We start from the raw sequence: 25,831 nt of genomic DNA on the forward strand, positions 1-25,831 counted from the left end.
AACAAGTGTTTTAGTCCTTTGGCTTGAATGAATGAATTCTTGAATGAATTTAAATTCCTTGCCTGAGAGGCCGGCAGAGCCCATTTGAGCCAGGCAAGGGTGGTTGTTGTGACTGGGGAGGTTTTGCTCAGCCCAGACAATGTGATCTAGTTTCCCGAATGCCTGATGAGGATCTCATGGCAGGCTAATTTAAGGTTTATTGTAGGGGTTGGGAAGTTTAGAGGCACCTCATATGACTGAATGCTTTTCACTGCCAAAACCAACCCCTGGCAGAAGGGTTGCACAGCTCTTTGTTTCTAAAGAGTTTGCATACAGGTTTTGTGTGTTCAGTCAGCTCTGGCAGTTTGCTTTCTGTATTCTTCAGCATGAATTATAATCTGTCCACGTCTAGGACAGCATTTGCTGGTAAAAAGCACAAGCAGAAAGAGGCAGTGGAACACTAAGATGCTGCTGTTTTCTAGCAAAGCAAGCCCTGCAAGTTTGTTACCAATGCAGTCATGATTTGTTCAGGGTTGAGAAAAGTCTTCAGCTCTCTGGCCTTTAGAGAATCAGATGGGAATGAGAGAGCTCTCAACCTTTGCGAATCAAGCCTCGAAGTCTTTCCAAATACTCTGAGCCTGGCTTTTCACAGGAGGCTGCCCAGACAACACAGTCATGGAAACCCACTTTTAATCCCTCTGAGATGTCCTGTATTGGGTAGCCAGAACAACCAGATGTGATATGGTTGGCACAAAGTCCCTTGGGGAGCATGGGTGGTTGACCCAAACCACGGACTTGCAGGTTCCACTGACCTGCGCCATGGGACCCTCTGTGACAAGTTTCTGCTCAAACCCAATTTCAGTGTGGAACAAGGTGCGGTTTGTGTGAGCCTACAGAGAAATGAGGCACACAACTATTGTCAGTAATCACTCTACATTATATATACAGATATTAAAAACCTCAGTGTTGGCTCTCATGTTGGAGAGCTCCAAAATTAACATATGCATCTTCTACTTTTGTTCAGCCAGTAGATTTTTAACTCACGTGAAATCTCTTTGGAGAAATCCCTGAATTTAACGTACTGTTTTCTATCACTGAGGTGCTGGTTAATTCAGGGTGTTTGTGATGTTATTACAGTTCCCTCAAATACCCATTTAAAACATCTTCAAGTGAAAATTAGTTTCCTGTGTTATTACTCTGACTAGTTTCAAGGAGCAGTTTCAAGCACAAGTCTCCTTTCTCAGCTAGACCCGGCTCTGTATAGCAGAAAGCTGTACCAATATCCTTACGTACTGCAGCAGGCCAGCTAGGATAAATAAGAGTGCATCTATGGGAATGAACTAACCATTAAATTTTAATGTTACCCAAAGATGTAAGAACAGCAGGAAGCAAAAATAATGACAATTTGTCATCATAGCTGTCCTGGCATTGTTTTGCGTAATGAGTGTTACTGTTATCTATACTTCAGGTGTCCCTTTTGTGCTAATGGGACTCTTTCTGATAACAACTGCATATTATGGGTAATGTAAGCAGAGAGTAAGAGCTAGTCCCTGCTCCGAAGGCCTTCCAGTATTATTGGATATAGGAAAAGAAGGGGTTGAGAGGAAGGCACACAACTTACAGGCAGAAGCTTGTGAAATGAGCCACTAAAACTGGAACTACTTAAGATGAAGGACTCACCCTGAGGTCTCTTTACCTTGCTCCAGTGTTTTCCTTTCAAATCCTTATTATCACGGCAGGCATTTAAAAATACATGCACTCAATAGAAAGACCATACAGGCCTTCCATCCATGACTCAGGTTGAGACAAATACGTCTTCTCTTGTTTAGATGTGTACAATAGCTACTCAGTGCATTTTGATATAGATAGCTGTAAGTGTCTCTTTCCAAAGGGCTATAACAGAACATATATTTAGGAGGCCACATTGATTCATTACCAGCTTCCGGTGAGATAATGTACGAAGTGAACATGAAAATCAATAAGACAAGCAAAATGAAAGAGCTTGAGATAAGCAGGGGGAGACGGAAGAAATCAATGCCATCCAGCTACTGTGGTGGTGAAACAGAGTCCATAAGAGATCATATTAAATTCGTAAGTCACATATTTCAAATACCAGTCCGTAACATCAAACAGGGATTGGCATCAGTATATTCACATATTCATATTTGCAGTGAATTTCTTCAGATACCTAGTGAACTTTTCCTCCTACAAACCAGCACAGTTGGTTCATGGCCATGCCAGGATGTGTTTTCCACAATAACCTTTATATGTTTAGTATAGGGAGATCTATTGATATAAGATCAAATATTAACCTGCCTTTCATAACCTGGAAAAAATAAGCCACATATTAGGAATAAAGACATTGACTATTACCCTATTGCTGGCTGTGGGTGTGCACAAATACATAAATAAATAAATAGATAATACAGGAAGGTCCTCTGATCAAAACTGATTATTAATTTCATTCAGGCCACTTGCTCAGACTTTTTGGAAAGACTGTATAGTGTCAAGAGGAAAGCTGCCTGTATACTTTTTCTCTACTTTTGCATCTGTGTCTTCCTTTTATTCTACTGTGGCAGTGGACAGCTTGGCATTGTGAGACAGTGAAGCCTGTAATTTCTTTTCCCGCTCAGGACTGTATCATACAGTACATTATCAACTTCTGATATTAAATGCATAATGCAGATTGTACTTTTCCTAGTATTTCCTCACTGACCATGGGGTCTTCCTCTAGTGCAACCTCTTTTTGGGCCACACTGTTGAAATGCCTTTCAAGAGCATCCTTTTACTACTGTGGCATTAGAATTTATTAAATTCTGTTGGCATTTTGAAACCTCTCTTTAAATACTCTTTGGACAAATGGGACATAGTCAGACCGTGGTTGAGCTGAGGTCAAGAATGTATGATGTGAAGGCAAAGGTGTTGCATTACCGTTAAAAAAAAAGGCATTTTTTTTCAGGAGGCAACAAAGGTCTGTTGCACAGCCCAGTGAAACAGCCTAGCTGCTAAAGCCAGAGCAACCCTTCCACCAGCTGCCCAGGACACCTGCAGCTGTAGGGCTGAGATGATTTGCCAGCACTGCAAAGAAGTTGGAGACCTTTGCCTACTTGGAGGTATTTGCTAGTGAAGGGGAAATCCTGAGGATATAATAATTTTCTGCACAGGTCTGATGCTAACCTTTTTTTTTTTTTTTTTTTGGTTAGCTTTTTATAATTTCTCAAATAAGAGCTCAGCTCTCATTTCTTCTGATTTCTCCTTACTCATCATCATCATCAGTCCTCTGTAATCTTTGTCAGCCACTCCAAGCCAGGGTTTAACAGTTAAAACTAGTGAAACATCCTAAAAACTTAGGGGTTGTTTTCCTAGAGCCTTGCAGCAGCAGAAAAACTTAATTCCTCCTGTGTATTATTTTCTTCTGAAGTCCACAACCACACAGTTCACACCTGATTTATTGCTAATATCACTTGCTCATAGTGGTTTTCCCTCCCATTGGAATATAGCTGGCATTTTTCCCCCTGAAATGTATTAGCTTGTATTTTTCTACATTGAGCAAGATTTTAGTGCCCAGACATTAAAATTGCTATAACTGGCCCCTCTGTGTTGCATTTGCTCCAAGCATCAGAGAAACAAGTGCTGGCTTATGCTGAGGTTCCCAACTGGAGATGCACCCAAAACTTCTTTGAAGCTTGCCTTTTGAAACCTAGGAGAAGTCTAGCTAAGCTAGTGACTCTGTAGTAAAGGCTGAGGTGGCCTTTTGTTGAGTTTATAAGGCGAAGTACTGGGAGACACAATCACTTGTTTTTGTGTATCATCTCTGGTGTTGCCCTATTCTTCATTTACTTACAGTTTACGTGCTTAGGACTCATTCTAATGAAAAGACAGCCATCCTTGAAACATTGTACTTTTGTTTTTTTCTGGGGCAGGTTTGTTAAGCTTCCCTGCGTTCCCAGCTTATCTCTTGAGAGAGTCTAAATGTAAGATTTAGTCTGGTGATGTGACCCAACTCAGAACACAAAAATGGAATTTGTGGCCTTAAATATACAGCTACCAGGGATCATATTTCCAAACATCTTAGTTTTCAGAAAAATACACACAAGTATGTTCCAGCTGGATTTTTGGTTTTCAATGAGGGGTCATAAATATTATGACACTTTATGAAAACTTTGCACTACATAATAACCTTTGTGAATAATTGGTTTGTACTTTAAACTGAACTTTTTCAATGAAAAATTTTCGAGGAGACCCAGTTTCTATTTGCAAAGCATCAGTGAGGGTATTTTTGAGGAATTCATTACCATTACAGGTTTGACACCTTTTCCATTTGTGTTCGAATGCTCTTTCTCTGTGTCCAAGATTATCTAAAGTATTTCCAAATATCACCAGCAAATTGCCTTCCTGTAGTCATAGACAGATAAAAATTGCCTTTTTGGTATGTAGATGTAAAAATAATAATTTACCTAAGCACAAGAAAAGCATCAACCATTCCAAACAGCTCTTTTAAATCACTTTTCCTTCCTCCATTGCCTGAATAACGCAGTTCCTCACATTTTCCTTGCTGTAAACACAGCTGCATCCCAATGTAACTGCATTCATTTCAGCTGTGTTACTTCAACGTGGTGCAACCCAATGATGGGACAGCACTTGCACTGTGAGACATGAGGAAAAAAATGAGGAGCATTTCCACCGGCAAATGCACTCATTTGGCAGCAGAGCTGAAATGCAGCATTTACAGGAAAGTTAAAGAGAGAAAAAGAGCTTTTCTTTGGAGACGGTGTACCTTTGTATATGTGTCTTGACTAAATTCATCTCATGGTGACGCTTGTAACTCGACACATGCTAGTTTTAGTGTGAGAAGACCATGTGAAAGTCAGCAAATCTTGTCTTCCTTTCTCTTCCTTGCGGACTGCATGGTCTCAATGTATTTTAGGCAATTGTCTGAAAGTAACAGGAATGAAAACTTTGCCTATCTGTTCTATGCACCAGAAGCCAGCTATCTGTGATTTGCTATTTGCAGTCTCCCATCTCATGCTGGAAATTTTCAGGAAAAGAGCCAAGTCACAAACCAGCCCTTATTTCTATCACAGCAAAAGCAAGACATCACTTGCCTCCTTCTCCTACCTCACCTCTGCATCACGCACTGGAGACTAAGAGGATGGCAGGAGTGAGTCAGTGTTCCCAGCTCTGCAAAAATCATCCTTTCAAGAATAACTTTTGAGTGTGAATCTCCTCTCAGTTACTGTCAGAAAATAATGCTTTGGCCTTAAAATAAGTCATCTCTCAACCCATCCCCATGCACACATATGGTCTGCAGTCTCCTACGTCTTGCTGGGGTTTACGATACTGCAAGGAGAGCTGTGACACAGCAGAGCCAAGACCCCCAGGGCTTTTAGGCTAACCAGCAAGACTAAGTAGATGTAGAAATGGAAGCAGCAGCATCCAAAGTCTAGTGTGTCCATGATGGTCAGAAAAGCCTTTGTTAGTGGCTTTGTTGCTTGCCAGAAAGGACCTTGTTGTGAGTACCTGACTCTGGAGGGAGTGCCTCTAGTATTTTGACAAAATAATGTTTTCCCGTCTGGATTAAGGAGTAGCCTTAATCCAGAATCATCCAGAGACATTTTTACAGGGTAGAACAGGAGCTCCTCTAAGTCCCACAGAGGCCAAATGACTGAAAGGTCATTTGCTTTCAATCTCTTTCCAGAGATGTAGTGTTTTCACTTATCAGAAACATACATTTGTTCCTGAATTTAATTTCGAATGGTACAGAGAAGAGCTTTCTCTGGTGCTGCTTCTCAGCAGAGCAGAAGAGGCCTCACTAGTCAAGATTAGGACTGTGAAGCATGATTTTTTTTTTTTTTTTCTCCTTTGACTCAGGTGTAACAGTCCTGGGGCCTGTTCTGCTCTTTCTGTTCTTGCAGGCTTTCCCATGGTGCAAACACCTTGTGCTTAGGGTGTGCAGCACTTCACGGCTACCATTAGTGCTGGGGAAGGAGGCAGGTGTCCCCTTAGAAAAAATACTGGTTTCAGGCTAAAGGAAATTGCCTGCTGCAGTACAAATGGGCACCACTTTGTTAACTGTAATGGAGCCAGGTTGTTTTACAGCAGTAAAGAAATTAGGTACCCAGGGCAAAGCAGCCTTAGGAAAAGAGATGGGGGAGGTAATCACTCCTGTTGTGCCCGTAACACGGTTGGGTTTAGAGCTCTGTTTATGTGGGGGCACTCTGCTCTTACCAGCTTAATTGGAAACCAGAAGACTCCAGGCTCTGTTTTATTAGCTCTACCATGTTTTCAGCTCTTTGGCTGCTCTTCATCACACAGAAGTCCTGCTGTCTTTTCAAGCAGCTCTGTGTGCTTTCTGGCATGTCCTAGGCAATCACAAGGGTCCAGCACTCAAGCATCCATAAGCTTCCCCATCTTTTCATTAAAGGCATCTTTAGGCAGCAATGTGCATTTCCTACAAGTCTTTGTCCTACTCCGTGCTTCATTTTATAGCAATAAGGTTTTTTAAATACTCTCTTTCAGAAGCTTTTTGCCGCCTTTTTTCTTCCAGAAGAGGGAAGGCTGGAAGCTGTAATGATAGGAAAGGTGGCAAGAAAATGAAGACAAAGATACACAGGAGTCATTTAGGAGGGAAGTATGGCACAATTTTATTAGGAAAAATGGGGAGAAATAAGGAGGAAGATAGGAAGCGCATTGTTGAGACACATCTTGGAAGTGATGTAAAATCTGATATAAACACTGTTGTCTTGTCCCTTGGTGAAAGCAAGAGGATGTCCATCCTTCAGCTCAGCCCCCCAGCTTGTTCACCCCACTCACCATCCCTCAGTGAGGAGGCAAAGGCTTGGCAACAAGTACACCAGCCCTGCGGTTCACCCCAAACCTTGCTGCTCACCAGCAGCTGATGCCCATGTTGCTTCTGACGAGAATTAAAGCAGCTCCCTCACCTGGCAATAATCCTGCATCCCCCAGGCTCACATTCACGTGGTGCTCAGCAGCTTTGTCGATGGTGCAACTTTTGGGGGGGGCCATGCCGGTGCAGGCTGTACAGCTCTTTTGCATTGACACAGCAACACAGAGCACACAGGGTACGCTGCCAAAAGCAGGTTAGAAAACTTTTGGCACCTGACTCTTAATGCCTAAAATTATTTCTGTCTGGAAAATAAAGTTTTATATATACAATACATCAAGACATCTCTGAGCAGGTATAATTTAGTTGCTGCTACAATAGACCTATGTGCAGGCTATCCTGCTCTTTCCATGAAACATCAGCCAGTGAGAAGGTGCAGCAGGCTCAAACTCCCTCTGCCCCTTGTGCCCCAGGTCCACTTAGGCAAGTTGGAGCAATGCTGTGGTGCCTCTTCTGGCCTTTTGTGCTGCTTGGTGAGAGTCCGAAAATTGCATTCAGGCAAATCTCCTGTAAAGACAACACTCCCTCCTAAGAAGCCCTAGAAGAGAAATGCTGTTCTGAAAAGAAATAATGTATGTTATTTCAAAGATGCCATTGTTCTTGATTTTTCCTTCTCTTTGTGAAATAGTCTTTTATCCTCCAAAGAGGAAATACAGTCCTCAAATTAGATCTCACAGGGATGCTGGCTCCAGAATTGTGAAAATTAATACACAGGCAATTAAATTTGAAAACAAAAAAACCAAACCAACAATGGAGCAGGAAAGAAGTCACTGACATTAAAACTAGGGTTATGCAAATTAAGTCATAAACTCTCAGCCAAATGTAGGAAATTTTTTGATCTTTAATTCACTTCACTCTGCCATCAGAATCCTTCTGGCCCATTTTCCCCCGGGATAAAAGTCCATCATTAAATAATGGATGCATAAAATCCTCTTTCTATTTCTTCCTCTAAATAAGACTCTTTATAGCAAATAATGAAGGGAAGCAAAAATTGAAGGTGAAAAGAAACTACAGTGATGGTAAGTGACAAAGCAAGCCAGGGCTTAACAGATTAATTTCATTCTCTGAATTATACTGATCTTATTTGCAGGGTCATTCTATGCATCTTTGTTTTAGACTGAAGAGTCCTACACATAGAGAAAGGGGTAAAAAAAAAAAAAAAAAAAAAGGAGTTTTCATTTGGTGTGAAGTACACTGGGTTTCGATTTACTTGCTTTTTATAAACAGCTGGACTCTTGCAGTACTAGCCTGCAGAATCAGAAAAGCTATCGCTGTGCTATTAGTGGACAAGCGTTCTGAAGGTAGGCCACCCACAGAAAAACAGAGCCACCAAGTTGCAGCAAGACACAGCAGCCTTCAGGGAACGCAGCAAAATTTGTTGTGTGAAGTCAAGGGAGAACTGCAGCTTCTCGGGGTGGCTGGTGGCTTATGAAATTTTTAATTTGGGGGTATTAATGTTGTGTACTTTTATTGACCTACCCAAAAGAATTCAAGTTATCAACAGGCACGTGACAACCTGGACCATGCTGCTGAGGAAGGTAATGCTCAGCACTGGGATCACCCTGCCGTGAGCAGACCTTCATGGCTCCCGGGCAAGGTGTTCCCTTCTCCCTGGGGCAGAGGCTCCAACAGTGGTATTAAAAAAAGTCCTGGCCCATATAGATGTTCACAATTACCTAGAAAGTATATCTACAGCTGTTAGTGTAGCTAGCTAGTTAGAACCATTGAAGGGCAAAGTCAAGCAGCTGTAAATTAGAAAAAGCCACAAAAACTTCTCTTGTAATCTTCATTCAGTTTGTCATGGATACGTGTCATGACGTAACCAAATCTTTGGCTTTATGTGTAATGGGCTCAGCACCTTTTTTTTTTTTTACAGCCAGTTCATTCATGGGGAGGTGGTGGTGGAGAAGGGGAATTGCTGCATCTTTGGCAATAGTGCAGAGCTATAGCTGTTCATTTTGTCCCCTGGAAGATCTCTATACATCTTAGCAGCTCAGCTGTAATTAAACATAGTAATTGATAGATGATTAAAGGCTGTATCATAAAAAATTACTTGACCCTACTACTATAGATTATTAGATTACCGAAGGTAAGTAGGCACTTTCCAATAAGACTCTTCTCCTCTTCCAGATTATTCCTGACAGCTCCTGTAATGAAAATGTCAAGATATCACTGTCAAATGCCTTTGAATTAAGAAGGCCCATTATCATGTTTGCAAATTGTTACCAAATTACACTCATCAAAGGGGTATTTTACTCCACTGATTGTTTCCCTCACAGTAATACATAACAAAAAGCCTAGAGATGGATGTCCTTGTGCAGCGGCATTTCTGTCACCTTGTCAGATTCCATTAATCTTCCTTTGGCTCATCTGTGCTTCTAAAATACCTGCAGTATTACTTGCATATCTGTACTATTATATATTATACTTGTCTAACACATATTAACTGTGCAAGCTGTAGACCTTGAAAGTGGCATTAGAATTACAGGCCCTTCGTAGGGGAGCTGAAGGCTCTATTGCCATTCATTATACAAACGGATTAATTAAAGAACTGCTGAAAGAAATGCTTTAAGAGCCTCTTCAAAATGATTGAATGTAGGGAGTCCTGCATTAACAACAGACTGATTCTGGTAGACCAGAACCATATCTGTTGGGGTTTTTTTTACATTTCTAAGCACGGCATAAATATCAAGCATTGCCAATTCATAACATTTTCACAGCCTGTCTTATGATATACATAGCTAGCTAGTTAGCTGCATGACAAAATATATATCTCTATATGAGATAGCTCTATAGATTATATAAAAATTTCACAAAAATATTTGTAGATATAGATATTAATTAAAGCCCTACTGTGGTGTCCGAGAATTATATGAACATTTCAGTTTTCTTATTAAAAATATTCCTGGCCCCTGAGGTCACAAACACTCTTTTTCTGTCCACAGAAGTAAAAAAGGGGAAACAGAATACAAATAAAAGAATAAAATTTCCTTCTTTTCCTTTTCATATCTCATAGTCTGTAAATCAATCTCACATTTTTTAAAATCTTTGCACATACAAAACTCAGTATGCAGAACTGGCTCTCAGCAGCAGAGATTTTGCTGTTTACAATGTGTCATCTCTTCAGCTTTTAGCAAGGAACCCACGAAAAAGGAACTCAAAGTAAGCATTATAATGCTGGTAACAGTGAGGAAAAAGCACAACATGCTTTTTTTATCTATAGCAAAGTGGAAGGGGGAGCAGAACACAAAAATACACTGTTCGAAGCACCCTGCTAGGAAACCTCATTTAAGAAACTAAAACTTCACTTTTCCTAGTTAATCTGACCTTTGGAAGGAAGGTAAAGCTTTCTTCAGATACGAAGTTGACATCAATAGGAGACAGGAGGGTTGAGCTCCCTTCTCTCTGCTTTCTTTCCTGTGTGCAAGGTAGCTTTAGAGGCTTCTCTTAAGAAACCCGTTTTAAATTGCCTTCCTGTGCCAGATTTTGGACACAAAAAAGCAGATGCATCATTTCACAAGTATCACTTTTTTTATTACTGGTTCTCAAGTTAGCAAGCAAGGATATGGCTGGAGTCAAACTGGACACTGGTTTACAGAGCAGGATGCAAGCAGGGTCCTAGAGGAGCCTGAGTGCTCCTACTAGTTATCCAGCTGTATAACGGTGAGGTTCTGTATGTGGGGCGCTAATGATACAGCAAATGTGTGGGTACCCTTGCATGGACCTAGAAAAAAGTGCAAAAAGAGGTAAATGCACCATAAGTTCATAAAAATAGTTTCTGCAAAGAGGTACATGCACTGTAAGTTCATAAAAATAGTTTCTTCATTCATTCCAGCTTACCTTCTTATTCTCTAAGTGCTAGGCCTGGAGAAACAATATAGCTGCGGCAGTACTCCAAGATGTGCCTCTCTGCCCAGTGAAATTTATGTTCCATGTTGTGGGCCCACATTTGCCATACAATGCCTGAGAAGAAAATTAAATGGAGATTATCAGAGCCAGCATGTTAATCAGGGAGCAATTTTTTCAGGCAAAAAGCAAGGACAAGGATCATACTGTCTGTCTTCCCCCATCTGGTGTACGTGTGCATTGATCTGCAAGGAGATACTTGACTACCTGGGTTTCACAGCTCTTAACACCTCCATGGTGGCAGGAACCGAAACCCAGTTCTCATTCATAAAATGCAACCAAACCAGTAAGGAGTAGCTGCAGTGACCATTTTTTCTATAGCAGCTCTGAGTTTCAAGCAAGACAGTTCATCTAGGTTAGTGGGGAACCTGGGATCAGTCCCCTCCACAGTGCGTGTCATGCCCCAATACATTCAGATAGCTACAGGTGCCTTCTCTTGCCCTAGGTTAAAGATCTGCAGAGGTTTGGCACAGGGAAAAATGGAAGATTCAAGTGCCACTCTTTGCTGACAGTGTCAGAAATGTTGGGGGGGTTTAATATTATATCATCTCGACTGCAAAATTTGAAATAAATAGAAATACAAAAAAAAAAAATCACCATTTCAACTTGATGTGTGGGGTCTCAGATAAGGAGTCTTTTGTGAAACCCTGCCATTCACTCCCAGAATAAATGCTATTTTACAGCATTTTCAATAGCCAGGTTTTATAAGCCGCTTCTTATCATTGTCCCCTTAGTTTTTCCCCCCGTATTTTAAAGCATTGAGGAAGCCACTTGTTCTGTAGTACCTGCATCCATTCTGCCAGCATCCCAGCAGCACACAGCATGCATATGTATATAAACTGAGTGGAAAATTCCACTGAATGGGAGCTCTCACTGTCCTCCTCCAGGCTTTTATCAGCTTCTACAAGACAGGGGAGTGGAGATACTCACTTTTAATGCAGCAGGTGTGTAGCTTGTGGAGCGCATTCATTGTTTGCTGATTCCTGCCCTCCTTCCATAATCTGCAGGAAAGCTGTGCGTGAAGGCGGGCAGGACTCCTGTTTGATGTATGTCCATGTTGATGAATTACGAGCCCCAGTTTATTCCTTGACACCTACTGTCCAAGGTCTGATTTAACTTCCTCTCTCAGTTACAACCGTACCCAGTAAGAGATTACCCCCCTGTCCTCCTTAGCCTGCTTATCCCATCCTCCCTGCCAGTAACAACTCATACGATCACACCCTGACTCACAGCTGGGGGGGGGGTGTCACTGTAAGCCACCAACCACTGACAGATAAAAAATGAGCTGTTTGGCTGGAAAGGGAGCAGCTCAGACTCAGCAAACACCCGAAGAAGGGATGCAGGGTGGCAGTGATGGGGATGCAGAGCAGCTAGCAGCCTGGTCAGGTTAGGCATCACGTCCCACTGACCCAGCCGCAGGGAGGTTGAACGCTCTTGAGCACCTATGGATGCAGGTGTGTGCTTGCCGTCCCCACAGAGCTGACATTGCTTTGGTTTTTGTTTTCAAGACTTGAGGAAGTTCCACAGCTAAGGAGAAAAAAAGGCAGCAAATTAATCCTGCGTTAGAGGAACGCTAAGGTCGCTGAGACTACTTGCAAACTGCTAGAAATACTGACGTTGTGTTAGTCTGCAGAAGTGTGATGTGATCTTTCTGTGCACGTGCACAGCAATGTGAGTCTGAATGTTCTGATTGCTGGCCATCACTCTGCAGGATTCCTGCCCTACATAAGCTGCTGCTTTAATACTGAATCCAGGCTGGAGAATAAGAGGAAGGGCTTGCAAGTCCATAAAACGCACTACACAGTAAGCATAGCAGTGCCTATTAAAAGCTGTTTCATTCTCCTTCTCCCAGTACAGATCCAAGCAAAGCATGTGCCTGTAAAACCAATTAATGGTAAAAGGAGCTACCAACACCATGAAAATAAGCTGCTTAAAAATCACACCACAGAAGAGACACAAGTTGGCTGCTGCTCTGTGCTGTGATTACACACAAGTACGGAAGCTGATGCCTGACTTAGTTGATGGGCAGCTGCAACTGAACATAAACCCTAAAGGAAATAACTGTACTCAACCAATGCCATTCCGTGCCCCAGTTGATGCAGATGGTAGCGTAGTAACTCATGAGCACAAGGGGAAACTGTTACCGGAAGCTGGGCAGCTAAGAGAAGAGGAGCCAATTAGCAGTGTGTGGTGCCTTTGCCAAGCATACTGCCAGGAAACACAAGGAGACCCAGGCCAACCCAGAGAATAACATTCCTGAAAAACAGCTTCTTCCATGCTCTCCACTGCTGTGATGAAGCCCAAAGCTGCCCAGCATTCCCAAGTCCTCTTTGCATTTACTTGCACAATTCACTTGTTTCATCGGTCATCGCAAGAAAAAATGCCACAGGAAGAATCAAGGCACCGACCATGAGGGGTAAGATGGCACCAGCTGAGTCTCATCTACTGTGCAAAACAAGACGTGGCCTGTCTTCTGGTCCTGAGGCACCGCATCCATGATGCCGGCCCCATCCCCACCCCAAAAGAGGGTGACCTGCTCCAGGCAGATCTCCGGGAACTCCCGGAGATCTCCCCCCTCAAGCATATCGTGCTCTGCCCATCGCACTCCCATTTTCTACAAGACCCTGCTTGGTACAGGCCAAAACTCACATCCAGGGCATACAGCCTCGGCATCTGCGGTTATGCTAACCTGGCTTGTGCTTGACTTCAGCAGCGCTTGTAAGTACTGTACCAAATGGCAATCTCTTCAAAGAGCTGCTCTGCCAGCATAGGACGCTTTGCAAACTTTCGATTGCACGCCTTGGTATGAGTTTGCAAGAAGAATTAAATCTTGGTCTGTTAGGCTCAGAGAATTACCCTGCAGGTGGTAAATGGGAAAAGGTTTTATAAAAGAGCATATTTTAAAACAATTTTGAGGTTCCAACAGTTAGACAGAGTTCGGGGCCAATGCTACAGGTCCCAAATATACAGGTGTTTCCACAGCAAATACATGAGTTTTAAGACTGAACTGAAGCATTTTGGTAACAGGATTTCAGTCCCATCAATTTCTGGACAGAACAGTGCAGAAATGAACATTGTCGTTTGGATTTTATTTCTACCATTTTCTTCCTACCCATGAAATGAGGAAATTCATGGAATTTATACAGCAGAGAAATAAAATCTTGTTCTCTATTTCACATATGCATTTAATATCTTGCTCCCTCTTGAAATAGCAGCACACCCTCCCCACAGCCACCTGTGAAATGGCACTAACAAAATCTCCTCACTTCTCATGAGCGCAGCAAGGAGGTGTGAGGCTACGATACCAGCAACAGTGAAGGATCTAGAAGAATATGAAATCCAGGATTAAACTGATGTAGCAAAGAAACACAAACCAAAACCCCAAACACCAGTGAATCTGTAGCAAATGCGAATAAGGAAAGGGATGAAGCTGCCATTGTTATTTCTGAAGGTCATCATGATTTCTGGGTATTAGTCTTATTTTCACTCCAAGGCTGCACTTCATGGCCAGCAGTTGAGTGTTTTTCTGTTTGCATGAAGACCGCATGATCTTCTGATACAGAGCTGTGCACCAAATCCATGTCAGTCCGATGTATTGTGTTAACAGCCTGTAGCTCAGCATAATTTTGGTGAAAATCACATTTTTGTAATACAACAATGGACAAAAAGCCACTTGTCTTGCAGTCTGGCCTTCTCACTGAGCTCTTATATAACCATGAGTTAAAGCAACGCTCGCTGACAAATTTCCGATATGGTCTCACTATATATTCCTGGCTCAAAATAATTACTGCATGACCCACATCATCATCCCCATAGCTGCAATATTTCTAACTATGTTTGACACTCAGCTGCAGAGCATTCCTTTTGCCCCATCTTTTTTCAATAATGCGAAAATGGAATTTGGATTAATCAAACCCTGCTGCTCACCACCTGCAGCACTTGCAGTTTCCAGCTTTCAAGGCTACAGTGGTAACAGGAAAGGCTCATCAGGGCATGGTAACAAGGCAATTGCTTTGAACCAAGGGTACGAATACTGGCCACATAAATATGGCAACATCATCACAGGGACAGGGAGGCTGCTCCATCTAAAATGAACTCAAGGCTAAATACTATCCCCTTGCAATTACTTATGAAATTATGTAACTGGGAATGGATGTGGGACAGGTCAAGGCTAAGTGCTCAGAAATGTAGCTATCACTCTGCTGGGTCCAGTTTACAGGAAAACATACGGAGAGCACATTTTACCAGTGCCATCTGCTACTCAGAGGACCTGCCAATAGACAGAGCTGAGGGGGTAAGCTAGGAGTGAAACCAGCCCTACAACTCTGAATTCTGCTGCTTTTCTTTAATGCTCAGGAGACACATTGGTTGTATTTATCATGGAGCCTTCTCCCTTTACTCTAATTCACTGGAAAGGAAGACAGATGCGTAAGAAGTATTAGGAGACCCTTCTCAAGTCATAAATTTCCAACTGATGAGGCAAGCCCCGAGTTTCATTTGAACAGATGAGCTAATCATTACAGCAATAGAGGAAGAAGTAAGCCCATTCTACACAAGCTTCTAGGTGAACAAAAATGTTCCTGACACAAATCTGGTGAAACTTAAACTCTTAAAAGTTTTTAATGAACTTAAAACCCAAATAAAATGACAGTATAGGGCAATTGGAAAGATATTAATTTTTCAAGTTTCAAGTTCTAGCCACTTTTTGAAGTATCCTACATTTCAAGATGAAAACTTTTTGATTTGGAAAACCAGAAATTTTTACATTTTAGCAATGATGCAATGAAACATTCAAGGGCGTTGAATCTCACTCATTTTTGAAACTTTAACGGCAAATTTATTTCAGTTGATGCCTCCTTATAGTAGGTTTTGGTTACTACAGATCGGCCCTTCCAAATAAAATATAAAACCTTTCTCAGCTCTACTTAAAATCTCAGAACAGAATTCATCGCAAGTGCCTAGTTTTAAGAGGAAGGAACATTAAACTCTTGAGTTTTGTATAACTCTTCTAAAAGGTCTAAATTTGTTTCGATTCACCGGAAAATTGGATTTCAGGTAAGCAAGGGGAATACTTAGCTTCAGTGAAGCAGGCATGTGGTGCCTACCTCTGCACCCTGTAACAAAACTTGACTTTCTCTGGTTTCTGAGTGACAGGTTGTTTCAGTATGAGAGGGATCCTAACAAGCTTCACAGCTGATGGTGTAGTTGGAGACTGAGCTATGTTTCCACTGTGGGTAATCTGAAAGGAAGCTTCCCAGAACAGCCTTCTCGGTTATCAGCTCCAGATGCTGTGCCTCTGCTCTTCTAAGCCAGTTACTGAATGAAGATGGGCTCCCTCAACTATTTTTTTTTGATCGGATTGTCAATATTATGCAAATTTTTCCTTATTCCCCAAAATCTTGAACACTGGAGAAATTAATTTTTGCCTCTTAGGAAAAAAAACCCCTTCTCTCTCTCTCTCCTCTCTCCCCCCTCTCTTGCTCTTTCTTTTTTTATACCATGTAATGTAAGTTTTCCATCATTGCACCCACACACAAAAGAGCTGAGGATCTGTTACACTGCATCTCCACAGATCTCAGAAGCTCCAAGCTAATTTATACTAGCTAAAACTCTAGCTCTGGTGGATGATAAAACGCCTCCTTAAATTTAACAACAAACACATCCTAAAGACACAAAAATGAAATTTTATTTAGCATTGAATAAACATATTTCCTCTGACAGTCTACTAACAGGAAACAGCAGGAGACCATGAGAGTTTCTCTCAGTCATACGAAAACTAAGAAAAAGCCTGAAATGATGTTTCCCTCCAGCATATGCACACAGACACATGCTTATGCTTACGCACAGACACTGATACCTGCTTTTCATAACAGAAGGACTTCATATGAGATGTGCGTATGAAAGCTCTACAGACTTGCAGTTTCAGGGCAAACGTATTTCTACATGGATACACCTCGCAGCATTTTCAAAGATTTCATTAGTTTCAGCCAAGTACAGAAAGACTATTACACATTTGATATTTGTGATACACAGTGTCACCTGTTACAGTAAATGCATTTCAAGCTGCGATTACAAATGCAACAGTCTCCTCCGGGGTTTAGTGTTCTTGTCTATACATCATTAAAAAATTTATCGAAGTCCTATGCATGCAATCTTTTATAAATAATTCTTGCCCTGCAGGTTATTTAACTCAGAACTGCCCTCTGCAATTAGTGGTCAAAGACGACAAAGTAGGAAGTGATCTATTTAAGAGAGCAGCACTTGGAAGCACATATACTCTCATGAGTAATTGATTCCCATAATTCTTTTGATTCAGCATCCATTATATTATTTGTAAAACGGGCAGACTGACAAAAGAGAACCTCCGATACATCCCTGGATACATCTGACCATGAAGAGACACACGGATAGTGTCAATGATACATGCATACTTATGCATGTATAAATCACCGTTGTTCCACACCAGCCAACTGAACTAAAGCAATTTACAGCAAATGAAGGTTTGGTAAGTATTTGCAAGACTATGGTAACAGTAATGCTAAGGTCATATTTTAAAATTTAATAAGTAAACAATTCTCACAGCAACTGCATGACTAACTTTCACATGCAGCTATTGCTGTCGTGGGCTTCAATACCTAATTGCCATTTCCTTCACGGTGTGCTTTGACTATGCAGGAAACATCTCATTTGGATATAAGAGAACAATTCCTTCCTGGATGCCAGGATATGAGCAAGGCATCATCAATTAAGATTCAAAAGGGTTCCTTTTTAATAGTTTGTGAAGGCTCCAAGCCCAACAGAATAGTTTTACCTGAGATTTGTGGAGAGAGGTCTTGCATTCTCTGACTTCACATGGGATAGCTCTTTGTTTTTAAACATCTTAGCTATTTCAAAGACTATTTTTTCAGGAATTGTTTAAAGCATATTTTCAAGCAAGGCCTGGTACGGTTTAGACAGTTTTATTTGACAAGTTCAATTAGCTGGAGCTATTTTAGTGGTGATCCATCTGTCCTTTAAATTAGCGATTGAAAAGGCCTTGGCAGATGGTTTGTGGTCTGCTTAGTAAGAGGAAACCCTTGGCAACATACTCCAAGTGCTGTAGGTCTCAGGACCAGGACCAGAAGGAAATCTTTCAAATTCTGCAACAAGAACCAGCAATGGTAACAGCACTGGGAAATTTGGAAGTTGAAGTGCAGCCGCTAGCCATTTCAAATATGTAAGCCAACTGGTAAAATCACAATAACACAAGATGCAAAATTCAACCTACATAGCCAGAATGCCCCACTATTTCTGTACATTTACAAGCCACCACGAAGGGAGAATTTATAAGTATATATGGCACCGAGGGACTTCAGCAACATTTTGGGGCAGACAAACAACCCTGCCAGATGCAGCATAAAGAAAGAAGGGAACACTTGCACCTACTTCAACTGACCTGAGCACTTACCCATTGGTCTAAGTCCATTTCTAATATGTCTCCAGGGCAATAATTAAGGCTCCTACAGGCCACATGCTTTTAAGGAGGCCTTTCAAAACTTACTGCCTCAATCACAGCAATCACATGGGTTCTTCAAAGCAAATCTACAGCAGGTGAAGGTAGGCAAGAGCAGGGAAGCCCCGTTCAGACAGGCTTGGCTCACGTACGAGGACAAACTGCTCTCACATTTGAGTTGGGAATCAGCCAGAGACACTAGGAACTGCCGCCAGCACAAACATGGTTCTGGTCACGCTGCCAGCAGCCTCCGCTCCCTGGGCCCCCTCCAGCCAGGCATTAGCTGCTGTCTGTCTCTGAGCAAGACCCAGATGTTGCCACTTACTTTGCTATGGTTGGAAGGAAGGAGGCTCTCGAGCAAGTGTTTTCCCCAAAAGCAGGGATTGAGTTCAGAGAGGTAGCGAGGTGAAGGAAGGTGAATTTGTTCATAGGCAACACTGACTCTGCTTTTCAGAGCTTAGAAAATAAGCCCACCATTCTTAGACAGAATAGAATGCCTGCATAAATCCACCCCTTGACAATGCAGCAACACTGCGGTACCACAGATGTTAACAAGTTGCAGCAGAAATGGACTTTGTCATAGAGACTCATGATTACCTTTAGGTTTTATAGTCCTGACTAATGCAGACACTTTTCAAAGTGTGACGGTGGCATTCAGACTCCAGTGCAACATGAAAATCAGGAATACTGATCCCTGACACTATGTCTGCATCCCATGCTGTGCAGGCAATGCCATAAGTGCCTTTTTCATGGTGAGTTTTCCTGTACAACGGTGAATATATTTTTACTACATACTCACTCCAATAATTGTGAAAATAGCAGAGCATGTGAGGAAGCAGGAATTTATCTCAATGTCATTGCCAGTCAAAAGATGATGGGCTTCTTGATTAGCAGCCATCCTGATTAGCAAAACAAGTACAGACACAGCCCACTCCCTCCATAGTATGAGATTATCATGCAAAGCCCAGGTGTCCTGGAGGACGTTGACCATTCTGCTCCATATACCACCTTGGATGGTGCTGCTCTTTATTATCCCAGACAATGGGCTTCAGGATCCAGAAAATGTGTTTCCTGCTTTCTCTCTAGTAGTCAATGTAGCAGATAATGACCATCTCCTTCTGTAACTCTTCCTTGGTCACCTCTTGGCCAGTCGGAGATACTGAATGCAGGCCCAGTATCTTACCTTGCTTTTTATGGTATGCAGTCACATCCATCTCACGAACCTTTAGGTTGATAAAGGCTCCAGAATGTGGTGCAGGAAAAAAGCCTACCAAGACTGTAGGGGGCAAGAAAGATAACTGAAGTGTGATAGAGGGAGAAAGAAGCAGCACAAAGGAAAGGTAAGGAGAGAGATAGCCTGTGAAAAGGAGTTTCAAGAGGTTGTGTCCTTTCGGTGATATAACAGGGGAAAGAGTCAGGCAGTCTTAACAATGACCTCTTTAGGATGAAAAACTGAGGGGCTACAGAAAAGCCCATCTTTGGTGACTAAGATCCATCCATCTTTGGATTCATTCTGGCTGTGAAGTACTTCTTTATCAACACACTACATCAACAGAAAAAGAAAAGAGGAAGGAATGAAACAGAGAAAGAGAAAAATAAACTAATAGAGAGAAAGCGTGAAGACAATTAAATTGGCCATTTATTACTGCTGTGGTTTTCCTCTCTGTAAGTGATGCTCTGCTACAATGCATGGATCAGTAATGGCAAAGACTATACTGTGCTGGCATCGGAAAAACAACCATACAATTTTAAATTATTTGTAGCAGTCAGATTCCTGGGGGAGAGGAAGGCTGGGAAGAGATGAAATGAGCAAGTGAAAATAACTTATATGATTGATTCACTCATCTTTTCCTGAATATAATAGATAAACTAACCACACTTGCCTCTGCAAAGGAGTCATTAGCCAGTCTATTCTGCAGTGACTCTAAATGAGGGGCAACTGAATGCAGAGTGAATGAGGCACATGTTTTTAATAGTATCCTGTCTCTTATTGTAACATGTACTGAATTTCTTTAGCTCTTTTTCTTGCAAGAACTTTCAGCCTGTGAAAATGTTTCCTATTGTCAGAGATGGGTATCATCATTCACTGTTTTTCAGAAGGATGCATATGCTTGGTAGTTATAAATTAGCCTCCATTCCCTTTGGAGATGTATTGGGTTTGCGTGGCAAGGTTTTGGTAGCGGGGGGCTACAGGGGTGGCTTCTGTGAGAAGCTGCCAGAAGCTTCCCCCATGTCCAACAGAGCCAATGCCAGCTGGCTCCAAGTCGGACCCACTGCTGGCCAAGGCCAAGCCCATCAGTGACAGTGGTAGTGCCTCTGGGATAACGTATTTAAGAAGGGGGAAAAAAGTTGCTGCGGAACAGAAACTGCAGCTGGAGAGAGGAGTGAGAACATGTGTGAGAAACAACCCTGCAGACACTGAGGTCAGTGAAGAAGGAGGAGGAGGAGGTGCTCCAGGCACCAGAGCAGAGATTCCCCTTGCAGCCCATGGTGAAGACCATGGTGAGGCAGGCTGTCCCCCTGCAGCCCAGGGAGGTCCACGGTGGAGCAGATATCCACCTGCAGCCCGTGGGAAGCCCACACTGGAGCAGGCTCCTGGTAGGACCTGCGGATCCGTGGAAAGAGGAGCCCACGCTGGAGCACGTTTTCTGGCAGGACTTGTGACCCCCATGGGGAACCCACGTTGGAGCAGTGTGTGCCTGAAGGACTGCAGCCCGTGGAAGGGACCCACGCTGGAGCAGTCTGTGCCTAAAGGAGCAGGGGAAGAGTGAGGAGTCCTCCCCCTGAGGAGGAAGGAGCAGCAGAGACAACATGGGATGAACTGACCGCAACGCCCATTCCCCATCCCCCTGCACCACTGAGGGGAGGAGGTGGAGAACTCAAGAGTAAAATTGAGTCTGGGAAGAAGGGAGGGGTGGGGGCAAGGTGTTTTTAAGATTTGGTTTTATTTCTCATTATCCTACTCTGATTTGACTGGTAATAAATTAAATTAATTTCGCCGAGTTGAGTCTGGTTTGCCTGTGACGGTAACTGGTGAGTGATCTCTCCCTGTCCTTATCTTGACCCACAAGCCTTTTGTTATATTTTCTCTCCCTTGTCCAGTTGATAAGGGGAGTGATAGAGCGGCTTGGTGCGCACCTGGTGTCCAGCCAGGGTCATCCCACCACAGGGGAATTAAACATTAGTACTGGGTTGCAATCATCTGCTCATCCCAGATAAACAGTCAGGTTATTCATTAAGAAGGCCACCTTATTTTGCGAAATAGTGCCATGGCTAGAAGAGCTCTTCTGAACTTTAACAGGAAAAAAGGTGCTAGTTTGGAGAGGGGGGATTGTTTGGGTTTTTTTCACTCATATCAAGCAATTTTTTCCCCACAGCTCTGAGCTACAAGCGGGCCTGGTTCTAACCCAGTCAAACCTCCACAAACCATAAGCGCAGTCTCATCCAACAGTAACATTGCTGCTTTTCAAACAGCAGAAGATAGATAATTAAAATGAGTAGCTTTCTAGGTTGGTAACCAACACCAGCAGCATGCTAATCTTCAGGAGGTGTTACTTTGCCATATACTGAACAGCAGAAAAAGGAACAGTAGATATTGAAGCAATACCACCTTCCCTCTGCTAATTTATGTTTGATGTTACAGGGCCTGTAGCATCTGTGGGTGAGGAGGGGCATGTCAGAGACAAGATGCATGGAGTCAGGCAAGTGTGCAGTCAGCTGCAATTAAAAAGTCATGTCGGTGGTGTCTATATGCTGAAGCTCAGTGAAAGGAAGGCAGTGAACAGAGGGCTGCAAGTAGGAATTTTTATGGGAGGTTGCTTAGGGGTTTTTTTGATTGGTTTGGGCTTTTTTAGTTTTTTTGCTTTGGTTTGGTTTTCTGTAGCAAAAAAGCAACAAAGAAAAGCTGTTGCAGCTAAGCAGCAGAGATGATACAAAGACGACAAATGATAATAAAGATTGTGCAGAAGATGTGCGAGGTCATTAACCCCAAAGCAGCAGCTGAAAGTAGCTCGACAGTGGAAAGAAGAGAGAGCAGAGGAGAGAAGGCCAAGAAGAAACAGGGATAAGGGAAAAAAAAAAAAAAAGAAACAACTGTGACAGGGAGCAGAAGGCAGGACAGACATGAGAAGATTCACACCAGAAAAGAAGGAACTCGCAGGTCAATTGTTGGAGAACGTGGGGCCCGGAATATAGCACTGCCTGCCAGAAGGGATGAAAAACCTGAGGGAGGAGGGAAGATAATGCCTGATAATCCCCCATCTGCATGCAGAAAGATGATGCACTGGAACAATCAAAAGTGAAATGGGGTGCTGAAGGGCTCAGAGGAAAAGCAGCAACATTTGGCGATTTGGCAGGGACTCGTGGTTGTGTTGGGTTGTGGGTTTTTTTCAGAAGAAAACCAAAAACTTAAGATGAGGAAGGTACAGGTTCCTTTCAGACAGGTGCAGTGCAGAAGATTTTTAGAGAGTTCATTACACCTGCACTTACTATACGAGGGACTTGTCTGGGGAAAGAAAAGTCCCCAAAGGAGGCTGGCTTAATTGAAAGTAAACCATAAATGGGACATAGAAGGTGAGGAGCCATCCCATGCCAGGTTGTCACATGTTATACTGGAGCAAAACAGTAAACATGGCTGGAGTGATGAAATATCTACTAGAAGGGAGATGCATTGGGGTCTGTTGCAGTTCCATGATCTGTTTCTGTATGAAACAGCCATAGGATACAATCCAAAAATAATCCAGGGACACCACTCCACAGATCTCCTCCCTTCCATTTGAGGGACACTGCCATGACACTGCCACCCCTTCTCCTTTGGCCCCATTAGCCCAGTTCCAGCCCAGTACCTATAGCCAGGGCTGCTGGCCGCTTCCTTGGATAGGAGATTGTGCTGCCAAAACCTCTCTGGCCAAAGCAGGATGGGAACCCATCCTCCTTGCTTCCTGGGAAAGTGCTCTAACCTGAGGTGGGGGTAATGTAAAAAGCAGGTGTCCCACCATGTAACACACCTTCTCCTTGTTATTTTCCAATTTGTTTGTGTGACCACCCCAGCATATTTGTGCACCATGTCTTATAAAGAATACCCTGACACCTGCATCTTCCACAGGCAGAGAATTTCAACACCTCGCTCAGCTTTGTAAATCCCGTCCCCTAACACTGACAACTATTTCCTGGTTACTGCAATGCTGATCACTGCAACATCTTTCATGGTCAGGTCCCATATAGTTATTCTGGGTAAAAGACAGGGTAGGAAACAATTTCCAAAATGACAAAAAACCCCTAGGTCTTGTTTTGTAACTAGCACTGCATTATGTCATCCTTCCATCATCTTGGATGTCTTGGGCAGTCTTGGAACTGCACGGTGGCAAAGGGGGAGCCTTGAACATTGCAATTTAAATCTGACTCCTCAGCCAAGTTTCTGTTGATGACATTAATGACAAGTCTGCATGTTACTATGCTTCTGAATAAAGGTGGTGTAATTTTTTCAACCAGATTGCTTTTTCCTGCTTGGGATAGTTGTATTATTTTGTTCTATTATAGTTACATTACTCAGCAAATATGACTGCCCCAACAAGTAATACATACTGTAAATAGCTTTTCTGGATTTAATATGTAAGCTTTATACTGCTACTGCTCCTGAGAGAATAAATCTGATGAGTACTAGAATACATATTGATTAAGTTATTCGATTAGGGCTATCAATATTGTGTAATCGCAAATTACATTTATTAAATACAGGTTATTTCCTCTTGTTGCTTGACCTGCATTAGTCATTATGCAATTGTCTGGACACTAATCAGCACAATATCTCATTTCAAATATTTTGATATGACATTATTTTTTAATTTCTGATGCATTCTGAACTAACACCTCCACACAAACCTCTGAGAACATCCCTCTTCCTTCATGAGCTGCAAGTGAACCCAAGTGTAATGTGGATGATGCAGTCTATTGCCTAATGCAGCAGCCCACTATCCTCATTGTGCTGACGACACTGGCCATCAAATCACTAATTCTAAAGTGGACAGAGGATCATTATTTAATTGAGTGGTGTATCTTGCTCACAGCTGAATAAACGAAGATACTTCAAAATGCTTTAAAAAATATGTCGTGTATTCTTGAAACCACTGCTACAGAATGATGCATAACTCCTTCTTTTGGGAGATAATTCAGCCCTTGGTTTTTAAGGGTTGGAGCTTTCTTTTGATCTGACACAAACAGGAAGGAGGCATAAAAGATGGCACAAAGATGACGAAGGGGATCTATCCTGGGAGAGACATGCTCAGACTACTGTGTAGTGTGTTCACAAGCGTATGTCTGGGTGCCTTGAGGACACTATCCTACACAAACATACAGATTGGTCCAAAAAATGCAGGAAAAGTGAAAGACTTGAGAATATCAAGTTATATAGAATACTAATTTTGTGTGTGAGCAAATGCACTGCCTTGTCTCATTGTGAGGTCCTGATCCTCAAGTGTCACTTTTTAATGCCAACAATAACAGAGACAATAGCTTTTCTAAAAAGATATTGCTACTGATGACTGGGGGAAAAAAGGCAGACAAGCTTTAAGGAGTACAAGCCTTTCTTCAGATCTGAAGTAGAGTTTGCTGGGTTTAATGCTAAGTAAGAGTGGAGAATGCTTGTTCTGAATTTGAGTATGTTAGACCAGTCGAGTGAGGTGGTGGTATTAAGATGAAGGTGGTAATAAGTTTATTATACTCTACAGAAGAAAGAGAGAGAGGACAGAGACAGAAAAAAAGGGGGAAAATGAATGAATGAATGCTTACTTCTGAAATATGAAATTGTGCACAGACATTCATGGCATAGGCAAATGCAGTGTGACATAAAATAAATAACGCTACTAAGTGTGACTGACTTTATAAATGGATTAGAAAATGAAACTTCAAGCATCCTATCGTAGTCTGAGGCTATGTCTTAGTGTAAGCCTGTATTTTTTAGACTATGTCTTGGTGTGAACTCAAGCAAAGCCAGGACAAAATGATAAACCTTCTCAAAGAGCAGTCACACTCTCCACAGATAGATTAGAGCACAAGGATTGTCTCAGCCTTGAACAAGTCTATTCCCAGTGTAATCCCACTGGATCAAAAATTCAGAATTTCACTTCAAAACAATAGTTAACTTTATAAAGCCATGAAAATTTACCAGCATCAGTGTAAAATGATCAATATTGCAACAGGGTGTGCAGTCTTCACAGTTGAGAAAGGTTTTTTTGCACAGGAAGTAAAACATTCACAGAGGCATTGAAAATCAAATGCAAATTTCAGTCTAAAGGTCAAGATCAGACAACATTAAATATAACCTTTCATATGCTATAAATGCACTGAATATATTTCCATTTATTTTCATATAGATAAAGGGACTTGCATTCACTCACATTTTTTTAATTAGTTTTTAAAACAGTAACTCTGTATGCAACACTATGGCTCTGCTAGCTCTTTTCTGTTCAGTTTTGTGCAACAGACCTGAGATGTCAAGAGTATGGAATATTTCAGCACTTCATATTAGCTTCAGAAACATCAGAAAATTTATC

General features: G+C 42.1%; 1 long non-coding RNA gene across 1 annotated transcript; it reads right to left on the reverse strand.

Annotated features, from left to right (window-relative positions):
• Positions 1-6,013: 6,013 nt before the first annotated feature.
• On the reverse strand, positions 6,014-11,972 carry LOC128144868 (uncharacterized). The gene is made up of 3 exons (XR_008236241.1): positions 11,720-11,972; positions 10,724-10,846; positions 6,014-9,030 (listed from the first exon to the last, which is right to left on the reverse strand). It is a non-coding gene; the product is annotated as an uncharacterized LOC128144868 (long non-coding RNA).
• Between the last annotated feature and the right edge of the window lie 13,859 nt (positions 11,973-25,831).

The sequence above is a fragment of the Harpia harpyja genome, chromosome 1 (genome assembly GCF_026419915.1).
Source record: "Harpia harpyja isolate bHarHar1 chromosome 1, bHarHar1 primary haplotype, whole genome shotgun sequence".
In the NCBI taxonomy this organism is placed as follows: Eukaryota; Metazoa; Chordata; class Aves; order Accipitriformes; family Accipitridae; genus Harpia; species Harpia harpyja.